This window comes from Cydia amplana, chromosome 10, assembly GCF_948474715.1.
Source record: "Cydia amplana chromosome 10, ilCydAmpl1.1, whole genome shotgun sequence".
Classification (NCBI taxonomy): Eukaryota; Metazoa; Arthropoda; class Insecta; order Lepidoptera; family Tortricidae; genus Cydia; species Cydia amplana.
The window spans coordinates 7,907,751-7,922,124 of record NC_086078.1 but is presented as its reverse complement, the minus strand read 5'-3'; the positions used below and the strand labels follow the sequence as shown (position 1 = coordinate 7,922,124).

The window sequence follows — 14,374 nt, the reverse complement described above, 5'->3', positions numbered from 1 at the left end:
ATTAACATCGATGTAATGTTTTATTCAGTATTTATTTATTGACAAGGAAACAGCGTATAACCAGTTTCGACAACTTGTTTTATTTAGTAAAAATAAAAGTATGTACGTTTATAAAAAATATAAATGAAATGGAAAGGATGATATAATACACTTAATATAAGTAAGTATATTCAATTGACGGTAGGTACGTACTAACGCTGTTGACATTATTTATTTTATTAATTAAACTCGAGAAATGAACTAGGTGACCTTTATTGCAACCCCCGAAAAGTCGTAAATACTGTGCACGTTATATAAGCCATTAAGCAAAAAATAATGGGTCAGAAAATAATTAACCTGTACCTTAAGGACCTACTTATGAGTAGGTGTCGTTCACTTTACTTCTTAATTATTATTATTACACGTCAGAGGGTAAAGATGAATTCAGTTAATTAATAACAATGACAGTAAAACGGACGGAATAAATATTTGACATAATTATTTATCAATGACAATAAAAATAAGGCCTAAATTTAAATTTAAAAACATTACCCTATTTAATCAATATATATAATAAAAGAAAGTGTACAATGTGCGTGCCGCTAAAACTCAGAAATGAGTCCCGATACGATCAAGGAAGCTATATGGGGTGGTAGCCCTCTATCTGCCGTCCATGAAGAAGTTTTCCGTTCTTACCTGAAGGGTGTGCTTTTGAAGATAGTTTCGCCCTCTGAGACCAAGAAGCAGTTGTTTTTGTTTTTGAATTTTGAACCTTAACTTAATAAAACAAAGTTCAGAATAGATCGGGAAGTATATACCTACAAAAATGTGTACCTGGTGAGGTGTCTCGGGTCTCGGAGGCTAGATATTTCTAGAACAGTCCAGACCACTTGAGAGTATTCGAGAGCGTTCCACAGCATTTCAGAACATTCTGAAATGTTGTCGATTATTCGATGACATTCTAGATCATCGTGGAACATTCCAGAATATTTTCAAATGTTGTGAAATATTCTGGAACATTCGAAGCCGTCTCGGGTCTCGGGGGCTAGACATTTCTAGAACAGTCCATTCCAGTCCATTTGAGAGTATTCGAGATAGTTCCACAGCGTTTCAGAACATTTTGGGACGTTGTCGAATATTCGAGAACATTCTAGATCATTGTGGAACATTCCAGAACATTCGAAAGTATTCGAGAGCGTTCCACAGCATTTCAGAACATTCTGGAATGTTGTCGAATATTTGAAAACGTCCAGATCATTGTGTAATATTCCAGAACACTTTCGAATGTTGTGGAATATTCTGAACTATTCGAAGGTTTTTTTGTAGGATCATAGCTACCTATTATGGTAACATCGTGAGGTTCGAATGTTCAAGAACATTCCGGAATATTCTGGAATGATGTCGAATATTCAGAAATAGCCTAGAATCCAGGACACCAGATCATTGTGTAACGTTCCAGAACACACTCAAATGTTGTGTAATGATCTAGAACATTTTGGACTATTTGAAACCTTTTTTGCCTTTACATAAAGAAGATTCCCGTTTTTACCTGAGGGGCGTGCTTTTGAAGTTAATTACACCCTCTAGACATTTCTAGAACAGTCCAGAGCATTCGAGAGTATTCGAGATCATTCTACAATATTTCAGAACTTTTTGGAATGTTGTCGAATGTTTGAGAACATCCCAGATCATTGTGGAATATTCCAGAATACTCTAGAATGTTGTGGAATATTCTGGAACATTGTGGCCCATTCAAAGCCTTTTTTGTATGGGTGGAGCTACAGAACATTCTGGAATGTTGTCGAATATTCGAGAACATTCTAGATCATTGTGGATCATTCCGGAACACTTTCAAATGTGGAATATTCTGGACCATTCGAAGCCTTTTTTATAGGGTTGGGGCTACCTATTGGTAGGGGTATATATAGGTAGGGTAGTAGGGGTAAGCAAGACAGTTGTGAGGTTCGAATGTTCGAGAACATTCCGGAATATTCTGGAATGTTATAAAATATTTGTAAATAGCCTAGAATCCAGGATCCCAGATCATTGTGGCGTGTTTCAGAACACATTCAAATGTTTTGGAATATTCTAGAACATTGTGGACTGTTCGAAGCCTTCATAATCTCAGGAGATTTTCGACAAACACTTCCAGTTATCCCTATTCCCTATGCTTTTCTCACGGTCAACTATATTAGGTACGGGTCGTAGGTTGTTCTCGACTTCTCGAGTTGAAAATAAAAAAAATGTACGTAGAAGTAGGTACAGGTATTGTAATATTTTAAAGTTGTTCCTTTTATTACAACCACCACACAATTCTTATGTCAGCTCCCTGAGCGAAGCCGGGTACCTCAGCTAGTATACAATAAAATACAATACAAATATTTTTAATTATACACCTCAATACAGAAACATAATACATACCTACAAAGAATACAAGAACTCAAGTAGAGGTACACAACAGGCGGTCTTATTGCTAAAAAGACCTTAGAACCTATAAGTAGCGGGAATCAATAAACTAAAATTAACACTAATTTAATAACAAAACAGTTATATTAATACAGTAATATACTTAAATACGGGAAAATTAACCTCGTGTACTTGAAATGTTGATCGCGAACATAAATGAAACTCTGACCATTTTGTTGCATAATAATATAAACCGATCTACGACTCCATTACTGTCAACTTACCCTTTAACTGCGCGTCAACCAGGGGTCGGAACCGGTATTTTTAAAAACCCCGAAATAGCCCAATAGTTTGAATTATTTTATGCTCTTTACGTAGGACTGAATCATGTATTTAAGTAACAACTTCGTATTATTAGATTTTCCCATTAAAAATGAAATAATAGGCCAAAGAACGAAAAAGAACGTAATAATACCGGTATTTTTGTATGGACCAAATACCGGTTTCCGACCCCTGGCGTCAACTATCTCCAACGATATGCATCTGGGCTCGTTAAAAGTTGGCCCGCAATACGGAGTTTGCCCTCCTTTGAACTGAGATAAAAACTATTGTAAAGCGGCGTACTCCGCACAATGCGCCGGCCGATCGAAAACTTTGCTGAAGGTGAAGGTTCTGAGATGAAATATTTGTTATATTTTCTAGTGACTTCCAGGAATTTAAATGTTTAGCAGATGTATTTGCTTGATAATTAATATTATAAATTTTAACAAAAAAAAAACAGACAAGTAAGCCAGTACCATATTTATGAGTAGCTATAATTAAAATAATGTAGGCTTACATAATATAAAAGAGATGTTTCCGCCCGGGATCGAACCGGGGGCCTTCTGCGTGTTAGGCAGATGTGATAACCGCTACACCACGGAAACTTCGTCAACATGTATCAAAATAGCGGATAGTAGCGATAATTTGGTGAAAGCTACTCCGTTATCAAATTGTTACATCTTGCAAATCAAAGTGAGTGGTGTATAAATTACCTATAATTATGTACACAATTTAGCAATACATATTATTCCTTATCGAGATACGATTTAGTATTTACGTATCGGTATAGTAGCGAGTTTAATCTTTAGTGGCCTAGCACTAAGTCGTGCGGTTTCCAAACCGGAGGTTATCGGTTTGGAACCCGGATCATACAGATGAGTTTCTTAAGTTACCTTAAGTAAGTCGCTTTAACCCTTAAATGCATAGTGATGCATTTATACACACAACATAAACATCAAATGTTATGCATTATTAAACAAATTCTATTTGTTCTTGTATATTATTTCAATAGTAAAACTAATAAATTTTCCGAATCATTACATAAATTTACGCAGTATTTTAATTTATAAAAATTACATTTGTTTATAGACGGAATGTCGGAAAACTTGGAAAAACCTGGAAGTTGATGATTTTTAGTATGTCATTTTGGGCAGATTTTTCGGGGTTTGTAATTATTTTATATTTAAAAACTTTATCATAGGTATATCACAAATAGTGTACCTTTCTAATGGTAGTAAAAAATTTCATATATCTATTACTGAAAATTACATATTTACATAAATATGATTTAGCCAATTCAACTTCTAACACTGATTTCGCAGTGAAAATCGAAGTTATATTTTTTTTAACTATTTTTCCTAGAATCGGCAAACAATTATGTGATACATATATTAATTTCGGGTAAAAAGAAAAAGTCATGCATTTAAGGGTTAAGTCAAGGAAAATAGTTTGAGGAAAGAGCCATCAGATGCCTAATTTCTCCCCTGAGTTGAAAGGTCAGATGACAGCCATTTAGTAATACAAAATACAATAGAAAACAATGTCGGATGTTGAATCTAAGACTGGCTAATTCGAGTTCTGTGTCGCTGCGGCAATGCACGGGCTTCCCTGTTGCTCTGGATTTATGACTTTGGAGACTATCTATTTTATCTCAATCTGCAGAATTTACACGTATTTCACAGATAAATATCGTTCTTAGTATACCCTAGCTTTTCAAAGAAAATATTAAAACATCGAGATAAAGATTATAATTGAATTCCTCCTAGTCTTTACACGACAAAAAGTGCGTCTTTTGCAGAGTTGGTATTTTTGACTCACAGGAGCCAATCAAACTTTCATGCCAAAATGGCTTTGTATAATGTGGACAAAATAAAATTTGGCCCAGGTACTTTCGATTTATTCTCGTCAGGCACAAGGCAAACCTTTTGCTCTTTTTATTGTTTTAGCGAATTCTACGACAATAGCACACGGTCTTTACTCGTATGGCTTTATTTCAACTTTAAAAAGTAAGTAGTAGGTAGATACGTTCAGAATCATCCTACACAATATACTGTATCGATTTCATCGAACTAATATACAATTAACCATTTAACAAATACGAAACTGTAGGTACATCTACACTAAATGTAAGGGCAAGTCAGTAATAAATGCCTTTGTCCGAAATCGTTTCTCATGCGTGAACAATACTTGTCACACTTATGTGAAATGGGGCATGTTCCAATTCTAAAGAAAATACCACAAAACGATATGTGACTACGTTCCACTATCCACATATACAGGAGGCGTACGTTTAATTTAAAACATTTGAAATAAATATTGTACCTATCATTATACTAATACCTACATATTTTTCAAATTCGTCAACCAAGGCTTTAACCGTTCATTTGTACAGATGATATTATTTTCGTAATTATTCAATTTTTTTAGGTATTATATGTATACTAGCGACCCGCCCAGGCTTCGCACGGGTTAACAAATTATACATAAACCTTCCTCTTGAATCACTCTAAGTATCTATTAAAATAACCGCATCAAAATCCGTTGCGTAGTTTTAATGCATACATACAGACAGACAGACAGGGAAGCGACTTTGTTTTATACTATGTAGTGATGCCGATTTACAGTACCTAGACCATCACTATTTTCATGTTGTAATACTTAACGTACGGCACATTTTACGGTACCTACTTATTCCCTCTCTCTCTCTCTCTATTCAGAAATTTTCCTCTTTCATCTTTTTATGTGATTTTCATTTGAAACCAGTATAACAACTTTCAATCTCAACTCACCTAAAGTCAAATAGCTAACAACCTTGAAAACTAATTTTCTGAAACTAATTACGTGAACTTAAACTTCTGTAAACGGGGGACAGTTTGTTTTGCCTCGTTAAACGGACAAATTACCTACTAGATGAAATAAAAATGTTTCTCATTTATTTAAGATATTTTTAGTGCGTAATCTTACCAGTTCATATAATGTCATTTAAATCTGACATGAGCCTTCACTTAAGTGGGAATAAATATCGGCCGATTAACTAGAAAGTACATATATTTTGTTGCAAGTGAGATACGCAGTACATAGATTTCTGCTACTGACTATCGGCCCGATTCGAACTTTAAGTTACATCAAATATTACGTCAAGATATGATATGGTTTTTTTTTTGTTTTTTTTTTATATATATATTAATGTAATTTATTCAAGAAAAAACTCTAGTTATATATGTAAGAAATCCACAACGCAGGCTTCGTCCGGTGGCCACAAATGCAAATCAGCAACATGCTTCGTCCCACCGATATGGATATGATATTATGGTGATATGGATTAGATGTCAGTGTCAAAAGTCACGTTTTTATTTGAAGAAAGTTAGAATCGGGTAATATAAATGTGGAACGTTAAATTGAATCCGTGTATAATTTAGCCACAGTAGTGGTCAATGGATTTATGTCCCCTATACATTATTTTCTGGTAAAATTTAGTTCTTTTGAACACGCCTCAGTGAGGTTTAAGGTGCGGCGTTATTTAATAACACTAAATGGACGTCCCATAGTTGACGTCTATTAGCGGTAACAGAGCGAAAGGCGAAATGACATGCTATTTGTTACTTTAGCTTCTGAATTGTTGGTATTATGCTTTATTGTGTGAAGAAAATCATATTTATTGTACATTTTTGGGCCCTATTTATACCCAATTGTCCAGCACTGTAGCAAATACCTAATGCGATAGTGTAGCAAATGCTTAACCTAAACAGTTCAAAGTAAATCAATCCTTACTTAAACAGATAATCTTACATTTAAATCGATCATCGTAATAGGTAATTGAAGCCTAAAAATGCAAATACTTCGAGTTATAATCATGAACACAATGTTTATAAACTGACATAGATGTCATATATACCTACAAGAAAAAGTGACGAAGCCCTCCAGTGGTGAAGGACGGATATTCGGAGGTTATAAATAAATAAATAATAATCAAATAAATATTATAGGGCATTTTTACACAAATTGACTAAGCCCCACGGTAAGCTCAAGAAAGCTTGTGTTGTGGGTACTCAGACAACGATGTATATATTAATATAAAAATACTTAAAGTGTATTTTTTCATTCCGTAGACTAAAATGACAACCTCAAATGTCAAACGTAGAAATAATGTGGCCAGCTTAAAACAAACAGTGCTGATCTTTGATTTCGGTTTGTGAATAACCGATAAATATTAAATTAATTTTAGATTCAAAATAAACAATAAATGAAATCTACTTGCTACATGATAGGAAATAAACAATAAGTAAAATCTACTACTCACTACTAATCTACTCAAACTGATAAATAAGATTGTCGTAGTAAAAATTACCCACGCCATAATAGGGTATTATACTGTATTTAAAATAAATTATTTTACACGCATGCATGCATGAAATAAAGTACCAGATAATTATTAGAAAAACATATATAGGAGTTATTTTTAAGCACAAGTTCTTTTAATAAATCGGATAGAAACATAAAAAGTAGGTGAGTTGACCGTGACGTCACGATGTAATGTTTCATATAAATTCCATATTAGCAAATCGTTTTGACAGCTCTAAAAAAGTAACTGATTTGACTATAGTTGGTCAAGCAGATCTTGTCAGTAGAAAAAGGCGGCAAATTTGATAAATGTAGGCGCGAAGGGATATCATCTCATAGAAAATTTGAATTCGCGCCTTTTTCTACTGACAAGATTTGCTTGGCCATCAATAGTAGGAAAATACCCTATTGTTTAAAAAATAAAAATCGCTTTAAAATATTAGAAATATTGTGTATAGACCTGGATACAAAATTTCTAAATAAGTACCTCAAAATGATGGCATTTTTACCTACACTATTTCATATTTTTAATACCTCTCCTAGTGCCCCCTTTTAGCACGTCACGGATTATCCATTCATTGTGTTACAGACACTTCATCAACAAATATAAGTACCTCCCAATCGTTTATTTTCGGTTAGTAACGGTTGTAGCACATCACTATTTATAAGACGTAAAAAACTAGCAACACATGAAATGTCATTTTAGTCAACGGAATAAAAAAATACACTTTAAATACATAGAAAACAACCATGACTCAGGATCAGGAACAAATATCCGTGCTCATCACACAAATAAATGCCCTTACCGGTCGTCAAAAAAAAATCGGTTGGTTATAAAATCCTGCCTCCTCCAAATGAACCGGACAAGGTTTATATTTTGCAAACATCGTTACCATTAGAGAAAAAATTACATGACCACTTTAATTTACTACTGTAGGTATTCAATAGTTAATTATATTTAAAATGGTATAAAAACGCCTTCCTATCCATCCAAATTGCCGTACCATTACAGTATTATTATACTAAGCATTATCCAAGCCCGAATATACTCGTACATATGCATAAAGGTGTGTTTGCATGAAATCTTCAACACGCGAGTGATGGACAAGCGAAGCCATAGTTATAGCGAAGTATATAGTTATTGGATAAAAAGTCGTAACTGCTATAGTATAATTATGGACATAAATTATTTTGTGTTAAGAGGGTAGTGTAGTAAACCTGTTAGGCAGGTCTTACTGGGTCGGGGGCAGCTGAAATAGCCCCGTTTGTAGCTAGTAATAACCGGTTGGGTGCTAAGTGGATTGATCTTGGGTTCACCTACCCTTATAGGCTCTCGAATGTTGGGTAGAAATTGAACACGATGGACGACGGTGTGAATATCGATAAGACCGGGCTTGTTAATTCGTTGTTGTATTTTCGTGTATAGTAGAATTCCGAGCAATGGGCGTTTTCTAAATTAAATATTGAAAACCTGACTCTTTCAAATCTGGACGTTCTTGGGCTCATTCTACTCAGAATCGACAGCATTCTTCATCCCGCCATTAAATAAAGATGTCCCAAAATGTCCATTCCATTACGTCACGTTTTAGTATGAAAAAAAAATTCACTTGTATGCGCGTGACGTAGTGGAACGTACAATTTTCATACAAATTTTTGGGACATTTTATTTTATCATCAGAATTGAATATGTTAGTGATTCTGAATTGAAAGAACCCAAAAACACCAGGATCTGCGAGAATCAGGTTTTCGATATTTATTTTAGAAAACGCCCAAATATGTATGTTACATTTCTTCACCATAATCAATTGCAGTAAGGTGAAAAAATATCCAAATTATGAAGTAATAAACGGTAGTCATAAACAATCTATATTATTAATCGCGTAATAATGTGTAATAATCGTGAAAGTTTAAATCAGTGTAATCTATATTATTGCAAGGAGACGAGACACTGTAGGCAATAAATATAAAAAGTCAGCAGTAGAAGTAGCCAAGCCTGTGAGCCGGTCAAATTATCTGCACGCGCTCTTATTAAATGCGTGATTATGATTAAATAATTTAAATACTTCACCCGATTAGCAACTTCTCCCGATTACTAAAACAACCAAAGTTAACAATAATTGAAGGGTCCACGGAAAGAACATGTCTAGTCACACTAGTGACATTTTGAGTAATCGCGGTTTTAAAATTTGGAACAATGTCAAAACGTATGGTAATTCCTTGACCAGGTATTATTTAACTAAAAATAAAGTTGTGTTACATTTATTATACAGTGGTAGCAAAAGATATAACTAATAGTTCATTAAGAGCTCTTCATTTTGAGATAAAAATCTCATTTTCCTAAAAATGTGACTAGACATGTTCTTTCCGTGGACCCTTCATTTCTATTACGATAGTACGTTATGTTAATAATCCCGTGTTTAACTCAGGTACGTAATCCGATCATCAGATTTAATGACCAAATAAAATACTTGAGTGGCACTTATTATCAAACATAATTAAATATTCAATGACATTCCGTAAGTACCCAGCCACTATAACAACTAGTGGCTTTATGGGCTGTAAAGTAAACCTCTCGAATCGAAATCGTGAAAACTAAATTAAAAAAAAAAGCTTATTGCTTTAGCTATTGAACTTTTTCACAAGTTGGAGGAGAAAAACCGGACATCCGAAAGCTTTTATTCCAAGCTGAAACGGAGACGCAATGCTGAAATAATTCACTAGTAGAAATAAGTCTGTTAATTATTTTCTTACGTAAGTATAATATACAGTACATACGTAAACAAATCATTATTGATAGATACACTAGCGGGTTTTATTATTAATTCACATTATTATAAGTTTATTGCGAAAAAACCTATATTACAGCGTTAAAGTAACTAGCTCCTTTGTTATAAAATGGGCAAAGGGTTCTCATAAATAATGTATTCACGTAAAGTTACGCTAAGAATTTTATGTACATAGGTAAGTAAATTGGATTTAGCTAAACTTGAGTTTATTGTCATTTTAGCAGATAATAAGCTAATTTTATATACCTAGGTTACTGTGACTTACTCAATTCGTATAAAGTAAACCTAAAATTAGATGACTGAAACGTAATTTTTAAAAGCAAAATAATCTCAGCGCAGATGCGATAACCTTTTCATAATCTATAGCTCGTCCCTTTTAAAGAAATTTATATTTGACCCTTGTCCTTTTTAAAGGAATTTATATTTTTACGCTGCAAATTAGGTTAATTACGCGAAGGGTTAGTGATAAATGTCCCCCTTTAGAATTAACGTGCTAAAGAAATTAAAGGTCATTAGTGGACGACACGACGACGTGAAAAAATGTTGAAGCACGATGAACTATAAATCTATTTCTCCACTTGAACCAGTCGTCGTGCAATAGCACGTAACGTCAAATAAAAATTGTGACGTATAAATCTGTTATTCGCGGGACACGCAGACTTTTAAGATAGATTCTACTTTAAAGTTTCGTTGTTCGAGATTTACAAGTAAGTGATAATAGAAAGAAAAACAGCTTTCCAAGCTTTCCCTTTATGAGAAGAAAATGTACGCTTCCAATTGCCGCTTTAAAGGGGCCCACTGATTACCAGTCCGCCGGACGATATCGGCCTGTCAGTTGTTCAGAGCTGTCAACTTTTTGTTCTAACTGACAGGCTGATATCGTCAGGCGGACTGTTAACCAGTAGGCCCCTGTAAAGCTTTATACAAGACTCCTTATATCGATTACTTAACTATTGTTTCAGTCTCAAATCGTTCAAGAAAGGGGCCCTATCTACACTTGCTAGGTCTACGTCATGACTGATGCGGCGCGCCATCAAATATTTCATTAACGCTCGTTATCCGAGAAATTTGCCCCCGCTGCCATTTGCTAAATAACATCGCCATCATACATAACCTTACTAACTTAAGTAGGTGTCTACCTAAATTGTTTATGTTAAGTTTTTAATACAAAAGTTTGCCCCTTTTGGCTTACATTTTACTTTATTTTTATCTTTTACTGGATGAAATTCCGAATGTACCGTAATCGCTACCATATTGACATCACTAAAACTTTGTACATTATTTTCTGTATAACTCTCCTCATATATCCGTTAAACAAACAACCACTACAATTTGCCCTTACTATAGGTACTAATTACTATAATATCTACAGTATGTATGGCCCACACCGCTTACCACTAATTAGTATGAATAATGTTCATTCAGAGCCAAACTAATCACCGTAAGTCTTAAGGACTCCCGGTATCAACAACAACATTGAATGGTTGGTTGTATGTTAGGTAGGCCAAATATTAACAGATATCGCACACTCTAAACCGTTGGAGGAAAGACATTCAAATTCGATACATTTATATTATTTTCCATCCAAATATCCATTAGCATCCAAAAAACTTAATTACTTCAGAAAATTGTACTGTTTTCTTGCATACGAGTGAATCGCACCAATTTGAAGCTTTGCTACTGCACTCCGTGCTTAATGTATGCAGTAAGTGCATATTACTCGCTGTAGAACCTCTACGGCGTAGCACTTAGGTACCGTCGCAATTCGGGTTCGCAGCACCAAGAGCGGTACGAACTGCGGCGGCATTTAAGTAACCATACTGCGTATTTTTAAAGTTTCATGCTTTTTAAAGTTTCAACTACGTTAATTAAAACGTACTATTAACTCACTTAGGCAGAGCTTGCGCTATAAAATAATTATGAGTGTTCTTCGTGACTCACTCAAATACTCAACATCAGCATTTTAGCACAGTTTATGTATATTAAAATTCAGCGCATAGGTCAAACTAGTGAATCAATTCATTGCTTTCAGCAAAATAAGGACTTAGTTTAAAGTTTCGTCTTTAAAGCAAACATTTTAGAATATAGCGATACAGGCAATATCAGTGCATATTCTGAGCATAGCAATTCCAATTTGCAAGTTTAATAAACACACTGCAATACAATCGCCCTTGTAATGAGCGTACAAAGTAAGTATAGATGGTATTGGAGAACGGTAATGCTGAAACTTGTTGAATGTGGGAGCGAGTATTCTTATTGGTTGAGCGAGCTTAGGCGACTTATATTTTCAAGGTACCAGTGTAACGCGAGTTGACGAAGAACTCGAGTGTTTTAAATCTAAGGTTTAAAATTTGGAAAAACCTGGAAGTTGATGATTTTTAGTATGTGATTTTGGGCAGATTTTTCGGGGTTTGTAATTATTTTATATTTACAAACTTTATTATAGGAACATCATAAATAGTGTACCTTTCTGATGGCAGTTAAGATTTTTCCTATACCCTTTACTAATAGCTATATATTTTCAAAAATATAATTTAGCCTATGCCACTTTTAACACTGATTTCGCAGTGAAAATCGATGATTTTTTTTTACTATTTTTCCTAGAAACGGCAAACAATTATGTGATACATATATTAATGTCGGGGAAAAAGAAAAAATCATGCATTTAAGGGTTAAAATTGTCTGTTCTTCTAGACTCTAACCATGCTAACTTTGCACAAACTTGGCAGTATTAAGAATGCCATAGATATGCCTATAAACTCCATGCTTGACGCTTGAAAAGAAAACTTTTCGTGGTCCGACTCACGACGCATAGTAACTGCTTAATCCTGAGCCCTTATTTATTTTGGAATAGCTCTTGAAGTATTAAAAAAATATTTATTTAACAAAACTGCTTAATGATCTCAGTAAGGTTAATCGACTTAGTTTTACGAGATTCGGCGTTACCAAAACTTCAAACTTATGAGTCCAGTGGTTTTTAAATCTATTTGGAGCACGACTCAAAAGAAATGAGACCTTTAATAATGTTCGGTTATTAAATTTGAAGTTCCTATCTTAATGGGTTGTAATGAAAATGATCTCTATTAGAATACTTTGTCTATATTGACTATAAATTATATATATGCAAATATTACATACACCTCTTGAATTATTGAGCAAAACAGAAGACATTACAAAAAAAAGAGCAAAACACTGATTTTAATTTAGAGTCAAGGTTTAGCGCTGAAAGCTCCTAAAACACGATTTCCTACAAATAACCATAAAATTCGTAGCTATACAGCGCTCATTCAACCAAGCAACCAACTTACCCGCATTCGGCAAGTGATTGAAATTACGCCCCTGACCATTAGGTACACAAGCTAAGTGTATATTTGTATAGTGCTAAAGCAATTTGGTTAACCAATTCGTCAGAGCTGCGGTTTCTGTGGCTTAAAACCAAGCAGACCGCATTAAATGCGTGGATACAACCATAAACTAGTGAAATATAGCAATGAATGCAATGATAAACAAAATGTTACTGTTGGTGGCGTATTTTCAAGGATATAAATTTGTCATAAATATTGTAGACGCTTTGACGCCTCTTCTTACTTGAGACGCCAGGCTTCCGGTTCACTTGAACCTAAACTCAATTTACCCTATTGCACAGTAGGGTAAAGGCACCAGTAGTCAGCCTTATAACGACTTTTTTAAGTTTGAACGTTCGGCATTTCTACAGAATTAGTCGGATAATTAAACAAATGACATGGTTAGATCAATTGTTTATCATAGTTTTAAAACAAAATATTTAAAAAAATAACAATCCTCTTTATAATATCTCTAATTAAGTTTAAACAAAAAGTGGCACTTTTCTCCAGTAGTCAGCCTCCAAAATCCAGTAAGCAGCCTCAGTGTACCCAGTACTCAGCCTATATAAACTATTCATAATAATTAGATCAAAATCACTAATATTTATATCAAAATCAACGATATTATAATATTTTTTTTTATAATTTTTGTTATCGTTATTGTAGTTAGTTGTAGTTTTTAATTTTAGTTTAATATGATTTCTTTGCATATATGTATTACTTACCTACTTGTTTACTTATTTAATAAAAAAAATCTTATAGGTACCTACAATTCTTATGACACGAAATTTGTTGGCCATAGGTACTTAATTAACTAACACTATTCATGCAAACTAAGAATCGCAATATTTATTTTCTAATAATTAATCCGTCAAAAATTAACGAGGTAAATCAGGTAGTATATAATTATGTTCCTAGTAGGTATTCGGTAAGAAATAATTAATCGAGTCTATGCAGAACTAATTATCATTAATAAACAAAGTCATATACCGACCAGGAACAAGCAAAATGATAGTTATGTATAGTTAAAGTCAAAAATATGTATACACTTTTGAACCTTATTTCAATGAGATAGGGTTTAAAAATGTGGACATATTTTTGGCGGCGACGTACCAAGCAAGGTCAATGGCTGAGTACTGGATCCGCGAAACCCAGTGCTCAGCCGCATTAAAACGTTATTTCAAATGCGGCTGACTA

The 14,374-nt window shown here is 34.0% G+C and overlaps 1 protein-coding gene and 1 non-coding gene across 2 annotated transcripts in view; one reads left to right on the top strand and one right to left on the bottom strand.

The window, feature by feature from the left end:
- LOC134651365 (gustatory and odorant receptor 22) overlaps positions 1 to 14,374 on the top strand; it is a 158,165-nt gene that overhangs the window by 80,142 nt on the left and 63,649 nt on the right. The window lies entirely within an intron of this gene.
- Trnav-aac (transfer RNA valine (anticodon AAC)) lies at positions 3,239 to 3,311 on the bottom strand. The gene has a single exon. It is a non-coding gene; the product is annotated as a tRNA-Val (tRNA).